We start from the raw sequence: 18649 nt of genomic DNA, 5'->3' as shown, positions 1-18649 counted from the left end.
GGTAACGGGATCGCAACCCTCGGTGTCGCGGCCGCACCGCGCTCAACCAGTGAGCGGACCGGTCTCTATATGGGATCCGAACCCTCGGCGGGAGCGCCGCCGCACTCCCAAGTGCCGCACTCCACCGAGTGCGCCACCGGGCCGGCCCTTCTTCTCTCCTTCTGAAAGAATAATGGTTACTCTGTTGATTTGTTGCCTAGATGATCTGGCCAATGCTGAGAGGTGTGATCAGGTCCCCCAATATTAACATAGAACAGATGTGTCTTCTGTCACTCCGAAATGGGCTTTGTGGAGAGAAACATCCTCTTCTTTTCTTTATCTCTGCTGGTGACTCTCCTTGTGTCAATGCACTCCAGCCATGGTTATTGTGGTGGCTGTGGTGGGCCACCCACACGGAAGTGATGTTTTTGGCATGCTCCTCGGTGCTGGCAGTGTGCCTGGTTGTGGGGTGCGTCTGGTCCCTGGCTCCATGCCGTGGGTCCCTGGGCGGGCCCCTATGCGCTGTCATGGTGTGCCTGGTTGTGGGCCATGCCGTGGGTCCCAGGGGGGGCCCGGTCCCCTTGTGCGATGGTTTTAGTGAGTCATTTTGAAAAAGAAATAGAATAGAAAATATATTAGTCCCCCCTTATCCACAGTTTTGCTTTCCACAATTTCAGTTACTAAGGTCAATTGCAGCCTGAAAATATTACATCACTACTCTTGTGCTTTGGGGCCATTATTAAGTAAAATAAGAGTTACTTGAACACAAGCACTGTGTTTGTTACCTCAACAGTCGATCTGTTAATCAAGATGGCTACTAAGTGACTAACAGCAGTCCAGGCTGGCTGGAGCAGGATTATGTGAGATTTCATCATTCTACTTAGAAAAGCAAGGAACTTAAAACTTATGAATTGTTTATTTCTGGAATTTGAATTTAAGTCACAATCCCTATCCCATTCACCTCACTTCATCTCATCACGTAGGCATTGTATCATCTCACATCATCACAAGAATGGTGAGTACAGTACAATAAGAAATTTTTAGAGAGAAAAAGACCACATTCATAGAACATTTATTACATTATATTGTTATAATTGTTGTTTTATTATTAGTTATTATTGTTAATTGCTTACTGTGCCTAATTTATAAATTAAACTTTATCATAGATATGTATGTATAGGAAAAAACATAGTAGTTTGGTACTATCTGCGGTGTTGGGCATCTACAGGGGGTCTTAGAAAATATTCCCCATGGATAAGGGGGGACTACAGTACCAAAGTGCATTGCACGAAGTAAAGTTAAACATAGAATTGTGACACTTGTGTATACCGGATCATGATACAAAGTACTATGAGTCATAGTTAAAAAGCCATCGCTCTGGATAGCCAAGAAGAATGCTGAAGAGAGAGAATTTGAATATTAGAAAAAGAATAAGGAAAGGGTTTGGTGTGAGTAGAGCCATGGAAGGTGGCATCATAAGCTGTTTCAGGAAAGTAGACCATATTGACTGGAACAGCAGTGTTTATCAAATTAGTAGTGGGAGATGGGGTCAGACTGGTGGTTTGGGATTAGACTGTGAAATGTTACTAAATTTCCAGGAATTTGGATTTTATTTTGCTGGCAGTGGTGAGTTTTTGAGGCTTTTGAGGCAAAGAGATAGGCATGATCAAAGCATTAAAAAACAAGCAAAAAACCCCACCACCGTGACCAGATGCTGAGTGCGGGAGGCTTGGACCTGAGGCTGACACTGGGCACCTAGCCTCCCTCCCTTATGGCTCCTGCTCTCTGGCGGCTGCAGCAGCAGCACTCTGGAAGCTGACACACCAGGGGAAGGCAATCCTGGGAGGCAGCTTGGTATGTGGCACCAAAATCCATATCATGTTTCCCACATAGTATGTGAAGACGCAGCTGCAGTTGGACGAGCACTCGCATCTGCTGATGTACGGGGGCACAGGGGACTGTGTGAGGCAGACAGTCTGCAGCCATGGTGTCCTGGGCCTGTACTGTGGCTCAGCTCCCTGCTCTAGGGCTCCATCTCCAAGGTGGCCATCAGATTTGGAATGTTTGAGTTCCTCATAACCCACTTGTGGGACCCCCAGAGATGGCTGGACAGCACGAGCAGGCTGCTGTGTGGCCTGGGTGCCAGCCTGGCTGAGGCTGGGATGGTCATGTGCCCCATGGAGACCATCAAGGTAAGTTCATCCATGACCAGAACTCCTCCAACCCTAAGTACAGAGGATTCTACCGTGGGGTTAGGGAGATTGTGCAGGAAGAAGGGCTGAAGAGACATACCAGGGCCTTGTGGCCACTGTGCTGAAGCAAGGCTTGAACCAGGCCATCTGCTTCTTTGTCATAAACTCCTTGAGCAACTCCTACAGAGGGGACAACCCTAACAAGCCAATGAACCTGCTGATCACTGGGGTCTTTGGAGTTACTGCCAGCGCAGCCAGCCAGTGTCTTTGGGAAAACTCCAAACACTGGGACATGATCCAGACCCAGATGCAGGCCCTGGAGTCGCACAAATATGGGAACACATGGGACTGTGGCCAGCATATCCTGTAGGGTCCGAAAGCATTCTATGAGGGTACTGTCTCCCGCCTGGGCTGGGTCTGCCTGGACATCATGTTTATCATCTACAATGAGGTGGTAAAGCTGTTCAACAAAGTGTGGAAGATGAACTAAGCCCATAGGGTCTTTGTGGGGATTGCCCCAGGTGCCTTCAGACCAGCCCCTACCACTCTCGCCTCACATGATTCCAGTGCAGTGGTGTCAAAAGGCTCCCTTTCCATATCCTTCTAGTTCCATGGTCTGGTCAGCACATTTTGGCCATTAAGTCTATGTGTCTCATAGTGCCATGTCTCCCCTGTGATCTGGATATGACACCACCATTATGTCATTGTTTCTGGCCCTGCCAAGGCTGGGTGTCCCTCTGGCCTGTGAATCTGTGCCCACTTGTCCATGTGCTTTTTCATGAGCCCTGTGCCTGTGTTTCATGTTTTGTGTCATGTGACCATGTGCCCCTCTTCTCGGGTGCCCATGTTGCCTGGGCCCCGTTGCCCTGTAGACATGGCCTGGTCCCAGTCTGGTGCCTTCCACACTGAGTGGAAGGGGCACCCTGCCCTGGCCTTCCACAGCTGCTTCCACACCTTGGCCTGGCTTAACTGCATTCCAGGGGCTGTGAGACCCCCCCCCTCCTCTCCCACCATTGGTCTTAACTGGCTCTTGGGCCCTCATGGGTGGCACCAGTCATTCTCAGGACCACCCTGCCAAGGCAGAATAAGCCAGATCCCGTTTATCTTTGGAAAAAAAAAAAAGTATAGTCTAGCTATAGAAGCAGGGAGACCAGTTTTGGTGCTTTTGAAGTAGTCCATGTAGTAGAAAGATATAAGAGCCAGATAATAGAATTGGGAACAGAATGGAAGAGAGAGGACTAAGAAACACTGTAAAGAAAATATTATTTTTTGTTAACTGCTACTATTCATTCCGCCTTACATTTCATTCTTCACATAGCAGCAAGATGATCTTTTCAAAAGATATATCATGTCATTTCTCTGTTAACAATCTTCCACTGGCTTCCCACTGCAATTAGATAAAATCTGTCGCCTGCAAAGTCCTATCACTCTATCCCTTGTCTCTTATGGTCCCAGTTACAATGCTTTCTTTTTTTCTCAAATACACTGTCCATGCTCATTTCCATCTTAGGGCTTTTTGCGCTTGCAGTTCCTTCTGCTTGGAAAGCCCTTACTCTAGTTCTTCATTATTATCTAGTTCTCAGCTTTCGGGTCATCTCCTTAGAGAACAATAATCACTCCTCCAGTCACTTTTTGTCCCATTGCCTTGTATGTTACCTTAACATTTATATCTGTCTGAATTATTTATTTATTTGTTTGTATTATTTGACTTCTTTCACTAAAATATAAGTCTCAGGAAGGCAGAGACTTTGTCTTATTTACCGCTAGCATATAACAGTCATTTAGTAAATATTAATTGAATGAAAGAATGATATGTGATACTAAGTAGATTTATAATGACTTAAGTTAAAAGTGACAAATATATAATATACTTTTGAGAACTCAACAGATATAATAAAGTAATTTCATAAGAGGGAAGTAGAAAACTTAATGAATTCTTAAAACGTAAATAAATTATATGTCCCACTTGATAAGTGGGAACATATTAAAGGATTTTTACCCTGCATGACCTTATTCTGCTTAAAAGAAAAGAACTAGTAACTAGCTTAAGAGGCTTATTAACTCTTTAGTTCATGAGGATATCATATAGTACACAAAGATAAGGATGGGTAATTTTGTAAAGGGGAACAGTTTACCTGATGGAGTTTATGCTTCATTTGTGAGATCTTTATTCCTTTTTCATTCCATGATTTGAAAATGGTAAGCATTTTTACAAGAAAAAGATTTATATGATGGCACTTCAAAAAGTTTGTGGGAAAATAGAATTAAATGATAATATGAATCTTTCCATGAACTTTTTGACGTACTCTCATATATACTTGGAGATTGGAATTACATAAAGAATTTCAAATTTTTTTGTGTTAAAATTTTTGATGTATTAGTTATGTTTATCCCAATTGTTTGGACATGATAATGAATACAATATTTTTTTTCTAGACTGCCTACCATGTCCCAGTTTGACATGGATATTTTGACCGAGTAAGTGTTTTGGTCTGCCTTATCTTAGGAAAAAGCATAAGGGTAAATCTTGGTGACCATGGGTTAGGCAATGGTTTCTTAGTACATCATCTGACTATTCCTTGGCAGGAGGAGCATATCTTAACTGGCTTTAGCTGAATGTTTTCTGTTCTTGTATAACATTTGTTTAAAAATAAAATACACTTCTATACACCGTGCATATTCTACAAAAAAAATGTACACTTGTTAGGAAGAAAAAACAAGATTTGTTTGGCAGAACTTTCATTAAAATTCTTACCTCAACTAGTAGTACTTAAAGGGTATTTGCTTGCATAAAAGACATGTTAGGGGGTTAGGAAACCATGCATTTATTGTAGGTTTGAATTTGGTTACAGCTGGATTAAAAGTCTACAGTTTTGGATTGTGTCCTCTAATTCTGTAAAGTTTAGTCAAAAGCTCTTCTTACTTAGCCTTGGTTTATTACTAAGATTAATAAGATTATTATTAAGATTACTAAAAGTATTAGCATGTCTCAGTATGAAAATGCCTTATAGTAATGTTCTCAACCTGATAAAGAGCACTTATGAAAAACCCACAGCGAGTGTCATATTTAATGGTGAAAGACTGAATGCTTCACCCCTAACATCAGGAATAAGACGACGACGTCAGCTTTTATGAATTATACTCAGCATTGTGCTGAAGGTTCTATCCAGGGCAGTTAGGCAAGAAAAAGAAATAAAATGTGTCCAGATTGGAAAAGAGGAATTAAAATCATTTTTATTTGCAAGTATCATCATCTTATGCACAGAAAATCCTAAACAACAGCAACAACAACAAGAAAACTACTGGAGCTCATAAATGAATTTAGAAAAGTTGTAGGGTATAAGATTGGCACACAACAACCAGTTGTTTCTATATACCAGCAGTGGAAAGCCTGAAAATGAATTTAAGAAAACAATTTCATTTATAATAGCATCCAAAATAATAAAATGCCCAGAAATAAATTTAATTGACTTGTACCCTGAAAACTATGAAACACTGTTAAAAAATAAAAGACCTAACTATATAGATGGGAAGACATCCCATTTTCATGGACTTGAAGAGTTAATACTGTTAAGATGGCAGTACTCCCCAGATTGACCTACAGATTCAACACAAGCCCTATGAAAGTTCCAGTTTCCTTTTTTGCAGAAATTGACAAGCTGATTCTAAAGTTCATATGGAAATGCAAGGTATCCAGGATGGCTGAAGCAATATTGAAAAGAGTAAAGTTGGAGGATTCATATTTCCTAATTTCAAAACTTACTCCAAAGCTACAGTATGGTACTAGTCTAAGAATAGACTTACAGATCAGTGGAACAGAATTGAGAGTCCAGAGATAATGCCTCACATTTGTGGCCAACTAATTTTCAACAAGGATTCCGAGGCAATTTAATGTCTTTTTAACAAACACTGCTGCTGACACAACTGGGTATCAACATACAAAATAATCAAGTTGGATCCCTACTTCATACCACACACACAGATTAACTCATAATGGATCATAAACCTGAATTTAAGAGCTAAAACTATAAAAATCTTTAAAAACATAAGAGTAAATTTTTGTGATCTTGAATTAGGCACGGTTTCTCATGTATAACACCAGAAGCACAACCAATAAAAGAAAAAATAGATATACTAGACTTTATCAAATTAAAAATATTTGTGCTTTAAAGGACACTGGCCAGTTAGCTGGCTGGCCAGTGAGCTCAGTTGGTTAGAGCACAGTGTTATAACACCAAGGTCAAAGGTTTGGATCCCTGTACCAACCAGCTGCCAAAAAAATAAAAAGAAAGAAAGAAAGAAAGTGAAAAGACAACTTACAGAATAGAAGAAAATGTTTGCAAAACATATCTGATGAGAAAGTTGTATTCCCCCCCCCCTGTACCAACCAGCTGCCAAAAAAATAAAAAGAAAGAAAGAAAGAAAGTGAAAAGACAACTTAAAGAATAGAAGAAAATGTTTGCAAAACATATCTGATGAGAAAGTTGTATTCCCCCCCCAAAAAAAAATATCGTATCCAGAATATGAGGATACTTCAAAAAGTTCATGGAAAAATTCATATTGTCTTTTAATTTTATTTTTACATGAACTTTTTGAAGTACCCTCATATATAAAGAACTCTTACAACTAAATAATAAAAAGACAACGCAATCTAAAAATGAGCAAAGAATTTCAATAGAGTGTCTTGAAAGAAGATATGCAAATAGCCAATAAGCACATGAAAAGATGCTCAGCATCAGTAATCATTAGGGAAAAGCAAAACTGTGAGGTAGCACTTCATATCCACTAAGATGGCTAACTAGGGTTGCTCACCAACTTTATGGTCTTCCATTCATCATACCATTTACCATATGATAAGAAAGGTCCTAAAAAGTCCACTGACCTTACAGTTTGGCACTTTAAAACTGCTGATGTCATCATCAGCTGATGGCACTGCACAAATGACTGAACACTTTACAATTACTTAAGACATGTAATTAACCACAGGTCAGTTTCTAATATATTATGTGGTGTCAGTACCTAATATGGTATGAATATTTGATAATGGGGAAAGATTGGGCTCTATATCGCATATAAAAAGGGTATATTTAAAGGTTTTTAAGAACTTCTGGTTAACAATGAAATCTAACAAAATTAAGACCATGTGGTGAAAGAATGTAGTAATTTTATCAATTTCACTTAAGGTGTAATAAAATATAACTTGATTGTATTCGTTATGCCTCGAACAACAAAATGAAAGTATAGTTGTGGAGGGAAAGAGAAATAGCATTGTTCAGTGACCAGAAGCAGGGCCGGATAGAGCCAGATTCTGTAGAGACTCCAGTGACCTTAAAAAGGATGAGCTCCAAAACTGCAGATTTGAGGATTATCAATTCTTGATCCCGAACTAATTTCAGTATGTGATCAGGAAATGTTGGTCGTGCATGAGTTGGTACTATTTGGATTCAGCTCAGTACTTTGAAATAAAAATCATTCAGTACATTTCTTTTCTTTTTTTTTTTTGTCTTTTTCCGTGTCCGGCAACGGATCGCAACCCTCAGTGTCGCCCCCGTACCGGACCGGGACCGGCAACGGGATCGCAGCCCTCGGTGTTGCTCCTGCGCCTCGCTCAGCCAGTGAGCGGGAACCGGTCTGTATGTGGGATCCGAACCCTCGGCGGGAGCGCCACCACGCTTCCCAAGCGGCGCACTATAGCAGTGCACCACCAGGCCGGCCCACTGATCCAGTTTTCTGATTAGGCAAATAAAAATGGTTACTTTCCTTTTTTAGTCTAAAGGTGGTAAACTGACACCCTTGTTTTTAATTCATGTGAAAGTCCTGAAGAAGATAATTATATTCTTTGTACTTTTATAGACAGTAGGAGTCCAGTTACAGTACTGAGTTATAGAACACCAAAAAAGTAGCTATGTCTTGGAAAGTAGGGGACACTCATTTAATATAATTTTCTTATGAAGCTGTAGAACCAGATCAGTATGTAAGTTAATGTCCTAATTTTGCGACATCTCCACTGTTTATTTTTTTTGCTTTCAGAGTTGCTAAGGGTTGCTGGAAATCAGAGCTAGGTCAGCATTGAGTTCACTAGAAATTTATGATGTCTTTAATTGCATCCTCCTTATGATTGGCCATTCTCACTTCTTATTGTCTCTCTATAGGATTTATCATAGTGACTATTCAAACTGTTTTTTTGTTTTGTTTTGTTTTAACTTCTCCAACGGAGTGTGGGACAAAAGTATAAAGCTAAGAGTCATCAAAATCACACTCTAGTTTGTGGATAGGGCTTTAATTCCTCTACAATGAGGTGAATTGAAGGATTTTTGAGATCTTTTCTAGTTCCAAAAAATCTTGAGATTTCAAATACCTAGCCCCACTTTTTACTCTCAGATCTAGTTTTTGAACCAATGGCTAGGACACATATCTCTTATCTCCTAGACTAAAGGTATTTTCAGTAAACTGTTATGACTCTCTATTTCCTCCTTTGCTGAAAATATGGATGCCTGGTTTGAGCTTCTTCATCTTCCCCTGTATTTTCTACCCTTATACCTTTGGCTCAGATTCATTGACTATTACCTCACCCACTTTTGAACTTCCTATGCACAAAGAGTCATGAACAAGAATAACAAAAGCGTTTATAATAACCAAAAGTTGAAAGTAACCTGAATTTCTATCAATAGGGGAATGGCTGAATGAATTATGATACATCCATACCTTGCAGCAGGTAAAAAGAACAATATAGACCTGTATATATGTATGTGGAGAGATTGCCAAGACATATTAAATGAAAAAAGCAAATTGCAAAATAGTATTTCTAGTATGATCTCATTTATGTCAAAAAATAACAAAGCCAAATTATATATTTCTATGAGGATACTTCAAAAAGTTTTTGAAAAATAGAATTAAAAGAGAAAATCTTCCCATGAACTTTTTGAAGTACCCTTGTATATGTACATATATGTGTATGTAAATACACTGGAAAAGGTACATGTCAGCACCACGCTCAGCCAGTGAGCGAACCGGCCATCCCTATATGGGATCCGAACCCGGGGCCTTGGTGTTATCAGCACCGCACTCTCCCGAGTGAGCCATGGGCCGGCCCAAGGAAAAGGTACATGTCAACCGATACACTTGTTACCTTTGGGGAAGGGAGTGAGATTCAAGTGGGAACTATCATGTTGATTTTATTGTTACAATTTTTGTAGTAAGAGTGCATTACTTGTAAACTTAAAAAAAAAGATATTTAAAAAGGCAATAAATGTAAGCCTTTCCATTCATTTCCATAGATAATAAATCTGAAAGGGACCTTAGAAAATCATCTAGTATAGTACTCTTAAAACCTAAGTCCATCTAAGTTTTATACTCCATCAACCTGGTTAATGACAAAGTCAGAATGAGAATCTAGGTTTTCCGATTCACAGACCAGAGCTGCTTCATGCTCCCTTCAAAGCACAGCTGAAATATATTTTCTTCTCAAAGCCTTTCCTGATTATCCAAAGTGATATCTCTAAATTCCTGAGATTCACTGTTTGTGTCACGTACATGAATTTTAACCCATCCTGCAGTACACTGTAATTTCTCCTCTTTCTAGATCATATATATTCTTTCTAAATTGTATACATCCCATAAGGGCAGAGACTATAAATTGCTCATCTTTGTATCTGACACAGTGCGTTGCAATAATAGTTACTCAGTGAATTAGTAATGAACATTTCTGTAGCAGGCTGTGCACCTTTTGTTAGATTAAGAGAAAAAAGTTGAATGCCAAGTCAAATAAATAACTGTGCTTTTTTTTTTCTTCTTGAGAAACCCGCCACTTCACAATAGAAAGTATTTTAGGAAGGCACATAGTGAGATATTTGCTACCCTGCAAATATTTTCCCTTTCCAAGGAAAATAGTTTTGTTCTCCACTCCTGCTTCAGAGAGAACAGTTTGTCCCCCATAGGATATTCTAGGTAATATGACCCACTTAGGAAATATGTGGTTATTGTGCTTCATAATGGGACCTCTGCTAAAGTTGTTGTACCATGGGAAAATACCTCTTGAGAGTTGTGGTTTTACAGATGAAAGTACATGTCTTTCTGTATTTGAATTGGTACAGCAGACCAAAAACCCAATTGTGACTTAAAGTTTTACTATAAATAGCATAGAAACTGTGACAGATCTTTTTTTGTTGTTATGAAAACATTTCCTCAAAATGTTTGGAATTTATACAAGTGTCTTGCCCTTGATATGTTGTCATCCTGTTCTGTCTACATAGCTCTATAAAATGATATTATCATTTTATTATATTTCAACTTTCTTTTTGAGATATAGACTCTTATGATTTTCATCTGCAGTTTTGTTAATCCTGTTTTGCTTCTGATTTTTGTAATTTGTTTTATTCTCATAGCTATTTAATTTGACATCATTAAAAGCCTGTAGAATTATTTAAACAAATAGAATCTTTCATGGAAGTTTCCACTATCAACTGGAAGTGTTCTTGGGCGGGGCCTTGGGAAGTGAATGTCTCTCTTGGTTTACAGTTAATAGCTTTAGGAAAACATTATAGGATGCTGTGAATTTCCAAATGCTGCTGGCATTGTTACTGAAATGGCCAGTTGGTACTTATAAGTGTTCATCTGCAACCATTCATACGTAACCACAATCAAGAAGTGTGTGTGTGTGTGTGTATGATATAACATATACACATCTTTTTTTTTTTTTTTTTTAACAAGGATATATATGTTTGGCTCATTTGAAAGCAATGAAGTAATTAAAATAGGAATAAGAGTTTATTAAATAGGAAATTATCTGTAACTATTTTAGTGAATTTCAAATATGGTATATTGAAACATGTTTTTGCCCTATTGAGCATTTTATTGGAAACTTAAAAAAATTGTTATGTTTAGCATAACTGATCTGCCATGCTTAGAAGGTTGATTTTTCACTGTTCTTGAGGCCATAGAATTTTAATTTTCATTCAAATAAAGATTTCTTATGTAGATTAATTTACTCATGATAAAGTTAATAGGCAATCTGCCTTTCATTTTCTGAATTTTAATTGTCCTTAGAAAATGCCCTAATAAAATTGGTGTTTATTTAAAAATTATAGTTTAGTAATACTTGAATGGAATAGAAAACTTTTTTTGAAATATTAGCTTGAGGGTTAGTGCTGGTTTGTGCTTTAATTTTAAAGTAATTTTTTTTTTCTAATGGTGGGACTCTAGTGGAGAAACTTTTTTGGAAATGGCATAAAGGGCTATATTTTATTTCTAGCTAGGATTTTTTAGTTTGGGTATGGAAAAGCTATAGCTCAAACATGTTTGAGCTTGGCACCTTCGATTTGCAAAATGGACCCATCTTTCTTGGCAAATGAAGGTTAATCAGAGGCTTCTCAACATTTTTGATAGAGCTTTGACTACTTTAGTACAGAGGAGTTGGATGCTAGTACAGGTCCAACAGTGGTTAGGAATAAACAATAGTTAACAATTCTTCATTTTTTTAGCAGCAGTTTTACTGTCTCTGATAAAGTACAATTTAACCTTTCTCTCCAACACTCTTCCCTCTCTCACTCTTTGTACTTTTAGGTGAGATAGCTAGGAAATATGTTGAAAGGTAAGGTTTAGGGTTTGTTTCAAACTTCGTTGGTCACTTGATCTTGAAAATTTAAGATTTGTTTTGAACTTACTATTAATCTAGGATGACTTATAAGTTATGGGTCAGATGGCTATGCTAATGTCTCTTAACAGTCTTATATACCATTAACCCCAAGATCATGTTTTCTGATTTGAAATCTTTGGTGGAAATGGGAGTTCATTTGAAGTGGCTTAGTTTCTGGCACTGACAAAGGACTTCTAAAGATAATTACAAATCAACTGACAAGCACTTATTAGGCATTAAACTGTGTGCTAGGTACTGAGAATAGGATACAAGAAGTAGAAGTCCTGGGCCCTGCTCTTGAGGTTTATAGTCTAACTAGGTAAAGACAAAAGATATTATAATAAAGCCACTATAAGCGCTATATAATTAAGTGCTAAGTTGTGTGTGTCCCAGATGGGAGTTGAGGTAAACTCATAGCAGGGGGTTATCATGGGCTGAAGCTTGTATGAACAGCTTAGTAATGAGTGATTATTCCTGTGACATGCATAGTTCTCTCTAGGAGTTTGCCAGATTGGTTTTTATCATATTTTCAATATGTTTGAAAGGACAGGAGAAATGCTGCATCTGAATCTTTTTTTGCTATCTTTTAATCATTTATGTATAGTTTGCCACTTACTCTGGGATGAAAGTGAACTAGCAACTATTCAGCATGGATAAGATAAATAGGGACCTGAGAGTACTTTTAGAGAATGTGATACAGCCTTCCTATTCCATTAGTTTATAGTTGCTTTCCTGGTATGTCTCTAATAATAGATAAAATAGTGTAATTTTTAATGGCTGTGTTTTCTCCATGAAAGAATGTCTGCTATGGTTATCCCTCTTTTTTTGTAGTGGTTGCCCAAGTGTCTTGTGTAAACAACCAAAAGCTACAACTGGGACAGATAAATCTGCTATAGGTCTGGGTAAATAAGGATAACTGAATGCCCATTTCCTTATCTCTCCTGAATCTCTTAGATGTCATTCTGTTTTAGAGTACTGTTGAAGATGTTAATTTTATTCTAGTAAGCCCTATGTGATGAATAATGTAGTAACTGTTGATATCATGTTTTTCCTCTTGTACCTTATATTTTATCTGAATGCTTCTCAATTTATCCTTTAATAGACAACCCCAAACAAGATGTTTGCATGGGAAATCCTGTGCCTTTTAAAATTTTCTGTCTCTTCTAGTACATCAACCCTAGATTATTAGTTTCTTAAAATTTCAACCCACAACCTATCTCTTTTAAGCTTGCCTAAAAACTGAGGTTGATACAGGATTTTATGCCATTACTCACAGAATATTTTACTTTCCAGTACTCATATCCTGAAGTAAGTAGAGCAAAGCTGACCCTTTAAAATAATCTAGAATTAAATGAGAAAGATATGGGCTTCCTAATCCAGAAATGCAATGTCTAAATTAGAATAAGGGAGAAATCCGGAAGTTAAGAAAGGGTACACTTAAAGATTTCTTCGCCAAAGTCATAATGACTAAAATTAGGGCATACATCTCCTTTGAAGCTTAAAAGAACTTTCAGACTGGAAAAAAAAAAAAAAAGGACAGTCTTACTTAATACAATGTGTGGTAACTATATAAAGACTTACTACCTCAATAAAAAATGAAAACAAAATGAAACCAAGTTTAGATCAGTTCTTTGATTAAAATATTGCTATTGGGCTTTAGTAGATGATGTTAGGGGTATGTCTCTATAATATATACAGCCATCATGGAGGTTTACCGTTATATCTTTGGTGTCACTGACAAAAACCAAACTCTGGTATTTGGACCATTGGTGTGACCAATTGTGGCATTTTTCTCTAGGATTGTAATGTCTGTATGATTTTTCTATCTTGATTCACTTTATCCCAGCCCGATTCACAATTATTCCTTTATAGAACAGCTTGTATTTGGCAAAATTGTGGAAAAAATCCAATCTTCTAAATAAGGTTCTTTTTTGATTAAAAATTCCATCTCTGCAGTTAAAACATTTGTAAACATAACACAATTTAGACAGAGCTGAACGACTTGGTGAGATTGCTATTTTTGTAATGGAGAAGGCATCTCCTAATAAGCAATTTGGTGATACTGGGCTCTTAGAACTCTCTGGAAAAAAGAACTCTCTGGAAAGCAGTCGGAATTTACTACTGCATGTATTCGTCAGATGAATGAGGGAGCATGGGTTTGTTGGCTTGCAATGTTCAAGAAATATTGGTGTTTTTAGAAGAATATACTTAATATATGTTGGATCTTATTTTCCACCATTTCAGAGGATCCTTCCTATGTCTTTTGTTCTGTGAGATGAGAGATGTTTGGTGATCTTGAAAGATGTTTCAGGGCTTTCATCCTGCAGGAATCTGAAAGGAAATGTGGCCAAGTTTGGCAAACTTAACCTCCAAATTCTACCAGCTTCTTTAGTTGGAGTAGCAGTCTTTATGTTCTTGATGGGATATACTTAGGCAAGACAGCCACACAACCTCCCCTCATGAACAGCCAGGATTTTGATAGGTAGTGGTAACAAAATGGAACATGTTCCCTCAGCCAGCTCTTCCTTCTTTGCAAATCCATGGAACCGTATAGTTTTTCAGAGCTGCTCTCCCAAGCCATTAAAGAAATCAAAGCATTCAATTATTATTTGTCAATCAAAAAAACAAATACAAAGGAAAAAGGTGTAATAGCACCTGTATATCAGTGCTTGGACAGAAAATTCTAAGAGTATTGAGCTCAGGCTGGAATCATATAAAATAAACACTTGAGCTCTGATTCCTCTCTCATTTAATCTTTTCCTGGGCTTTTCCAGAGGAGTGTCAAACTAAAGATTTAGACAAGTATAAATAAAAGTTAGTCTTAAAGTGTAGTGCTGCAACCCAGAAATAGCTTGAACCTAGTCTTTTACTTGATAAACGTTTACCTTTTAGGAAATTATTGTAATTGTTGTTAATCTATTGAACATCTTTCCCTTTTCAAAAGGGTTTTAAAAAGGAAAATAGTTCTTAAGGCATGTTCACTTTCTACCTGCCTAAAAGTGCTCATCTGTCAGTGACCTAATACAACACTGAACAAATTTCTGCCTTATCAGAGGAGAACATGCCCAGGATCGGAGCCAGGCATGTTACGCTAGGCTGCCTCTGAAAGTAACTCTCAAAAACTACTCTTTATTTGGGCCTTTTGTGGTCAGAAAAAAAAAATGTGATATAGTATAATGAAAGAGAAAGTTCAGGACTTTTAAGTAATCTAGAAATAAAATGATACACCAAAACATGAATTCTCTATCATTATCAGGACTAATGCATATTTTAAATTCTGTGAATTTTATTTTTCTGGAGGTACTAAATGGCCTATGAATGCCTCAAGGTTATTAAAAGAAAAAGGAAAACATATTGGAAAACAATTGCTCTTTGTTACTATTTTCCTGACCCCAATTTTATCCCCTTCCTCACCAAAAAACAAACTGTATTTTGATTTTGGGAAAATTGTGCTCAAATGGGTCTTTAAAAATAATCCCTGGTTGGCTTGACTGAATTGGCAGATGTTCAGCAATGCCAGACCATTTGCCATCTGCCAGTAGTAAACATGGTTACCACTTTTAATCATTTAGCTCTCTAATATCAGGATACTCATATTCAGTAAAAATGGTGAATATTCACCTTCCAGGAATGCATTAATTCTTAGGCCAGAGTATTGTTTCAAAATGTGCTTTTCCTCCTAGGTGAATACACGCCCTTAAAATGAGCTGTTACACTAATCACATCTTATTAGTGGGGCTGTTTTTATTTTTTATTTAGTTATTTTTTTAAAAAAAGATGACCGGTAAGGGGATCTTAACCCTTGATTTGGTGTTGTCAGCACCACGCTCAGCCAGTGAGCGAACCGGCCATCCCTATATGGGATCCGAACCCGGGGCCTTGGTGTTATCAGCACCGCACTCTCCCGAGTGAGCCACCGGGCCGGCCCAGTGGGGCTGTTTTTAAAGGCATGTTGCTATTTTCATTTTATGCTTCTAAATGGACAGTTACATTGCAAAGTATTTTTCAAGTGTGTTGTTAGGTAGGATCACCATTTCATTAGAGATTAGTGACAATATTTCTTCATTTCCCTCTGCCATCCTGGACAATAATTTTATATAATGAAACAATTGCACAGGGCTCTGGAAAGAATGGGGCTGTGAGAGTTAGACAAACTTTTGTAGAAGAGTAGATTTAATTCTTGTTGTATGCATTTTGCAATAAAACTAGGTCAGTGTCTTACAGAACATTGTCACTGTGTCTCAAATCTGACTTGCCAGCACATAGGAAGTTTGTTTTGGTTTCAAAATGTACTTTACCCCATGGTGGCTGGCAGGGTACAATACTATTGACATCACTGTGTTTCAAATAGAAAATTAACAAGTAGCTACTGTTGTGAGTGCAGATTGCCTTCACAGTCCCTGTGAGAGAATGCTTTTTCTTTTGGACAGCAACACTTTGCAGCCCCTTGCTACCATTAAAGCAGCCCATGGGGGCTGCCAGAATAAGGATGAACACCAACAAAAGGCTGAAGAGTAGAAAAAGTGTTAATAAGGCAAAACCTTTCATCAGTTTCCAAATTGATGTGAAAGATAAATAATTAAAAAAAATTCTCTCCCACCCACAGCTAAGTTTTGACAGTACTCCAGGTTCAGAGCCTGATCTCTCCAGAGAGGAGTATCCTTTCCCTCCACCCAAACCCCTGGAAAGGTGCCAAAGGAAAATAAGCTATTTTGTACTTAGAACAAATTGCCACTGTTTTCTCCAGTGATGAAGCCCTATTTCCCAGACTTTGAAACTTGGAATACAGAAAGTTCTTGTGTGACCAACGAAGAAATATGGCGAATGAATGATCAAGTTTAAAAATGTTTTTAAACCAAATCTTTATAACAGGAGGGGGGTGTATGCGTAGAAACTAAATTTAGCACAGAATGGACATCAAGTGAGCAATTTCTGTTAAATCACTTTGGAGACTGGGTTCCTCGTGAGAGTTCCAGTGAAGAACATATACCTCTGGAACAAGATTTTAATTATTTTTTTCCAAATGAGGCTGTCAAAGGGAAGTCTTCCTTGGAGATGAATGCAAGGTAATAAAAAAAAAAATTGTGCTTCAACTGATCAGCAGTCCCAAGGATCTTATAAACCTTTGCATACACTAGTTCCTCACTTATCAGATGGGATTAAAAACTGTTTATTTAGTTGTTTTTCTCCCTTGCATTGTGTAGTATTTTTTAGACTTTTCCCTGTTATACATGGGTTATCTTAGCTGTTTCTGTTTTCTTCTTAGTGATTGCCTTCCTGCAGTTATACCTGTTATTATCACTATTTCTTGAACAAGAGCTGGAACAGAGGCCAGACTTAAATCAAATTTAAATTAGGTCAAATTTTCCAGTTGCTAGGAGCCCGGCCCTGTTAATAAGGTCAAAAGGTTGAAATTGGTGGCAAAAAATTGGACTTGAAAAAGTTACCTCTGAATTTCATTTCATATTGCTGTCATAGTCCCCCATCACTGTAAATACTTTGATAAAGTCATTTTGTTGTAATGGCTGCAATCCTTAAACCCTCTGCTTCACTATTAAAGGAGATGTTGGCTGTAATCAAGAGTTAGGTTGGAGACTAGGTTACTCTACATGTAGACATCTTTGGTGGGGTGTATCTTAATATTCACTGGTGACCACAGCTGCGTCAAAAAAAAATACAGGTGTTTAGAGTTCTGGCATTCATAAGCAGATTTCTCATGAATGCTGTCTTGGCATCTGATTATGCTGTTTGGAGGCCCTGGTATTGACTGTTACCTTAACTTTGGTGAGTTAGAGAGTCCAAGAAACATCCACTAGAAATAACATTACATCTTTCCTCCCCACTGTGTGCCAGTCAGTCTGTTTGGTATTAAAAAAACTGAAATGACTAAAAGTATGGATTCAATCTCAATTAAAATACCGTGTGATTAGTGTAAAAATCAAGTATTAATTATCTGAGGAAGGCGTATGGCAAGGAAGGTCTCATGGAAGAAACATTAGTTTGGCTGTGGACTGAAAGATAAGTTAGATGCCCATCAGGTGGACAGTTGGAAAGAAGGGCATTCTAGGTAGGGAAATAGGCAACTCTAAAAGCACATTTGGTCCTGGAAGAGGTTTGCAGGGTGAGAGTAATGGAAAATGAGGCTAGAAAGGTGGTAGGCAGAGGGCCGAATTACAGTCTTCAAACAGGTATTGGCAACTTTTAAAATATAGCTCAGTGGCTTAATAGGGCAGTTCTCGTTGTTTACTGATGACCATTGTTGTGGACTGAGTGGCACTTCATGTTCTTCATGTCTATGAGTTGTAAAGGCTAAATGAAATTTCAGCCTACATGGAGTCTGCATAGTTTGAGAAAGAATATGCATCTATGTTGTCATCAGTATTCCAGTCTCTCTCTCTCTCCCTTCTCCTCTGCCTGCTGCCTTCCGCTTTCCCGTATCTCCTCTCTCCTGTCCCTTCTATTTACCTCTCTAAACCTTTGAGAGACATAATTCCAGCCATGAGTCAGAAATGATGTTCTGAAGTCCAGAGCCCTGTGATCTGTAGTAATTTGCTCTAGTAGTTTGAACATAGATTCCTGAGGTCCTAGGATATAGTGTGAAATAATGTAAAATTTATTTGAAGCCTTCTTTTATTTTAAAAGTACATTTTGCATTATTTGTGCTTGTTTTATATTAAATAGTGTTTTTCTTTCAAAGCTTTGAAAAAATTATGACTTCTGCAAGGGATACCATGTTTAACCTTGTGGCTTCAAATATCCTCTAAGTGTTGAGTACCCCTAAGGGTGTACATAGCCTTCCCTAAGAACTACTTAGATTTTACTGGAAGAAGGTGGTTTTAAAAAG

The 18649-nt window shown here is 37.9% G+C and overlaps 1 protein-coding gene and 1 pseudogene across 3 annotated transcripts in view; both read left to right on the top strand.

The window, feature by feature from the left end:
* MXI1 (MAX interactor 1, dimerization protein) overlaps positions 1-18649 on the top strand; it is an 85980-nt gene that overhangs the window by 53080 nt on the left and 14251 nt on the right. The window lies entirely within an intron of this gene.
* On the top strand, positions 1440-2661 carry LOC103588295 (annotated as a pseudogene).

The sequence above is a fragment of the Galeopterus variegatus genome, unplaced genomic scaffold (assembly GCF_000696425.1).
Source record: "Galeopterus variegatus unplaced genomic scaffold, G_variegatus-3.0.2 Scaffold546, whole genome shotgun sequence".
Taxonomy (NCBI): Eukaryota; Metazoa; Chordata; class Mammalia; order Dermoptera; family Cynocephalidae; genus Galeopterus; species Galeopterus variegatus.
Note: the sequence above shows the minus strand (reverse complement) of the source record. Positions and strands in the feature narration are given on the sequence as shown.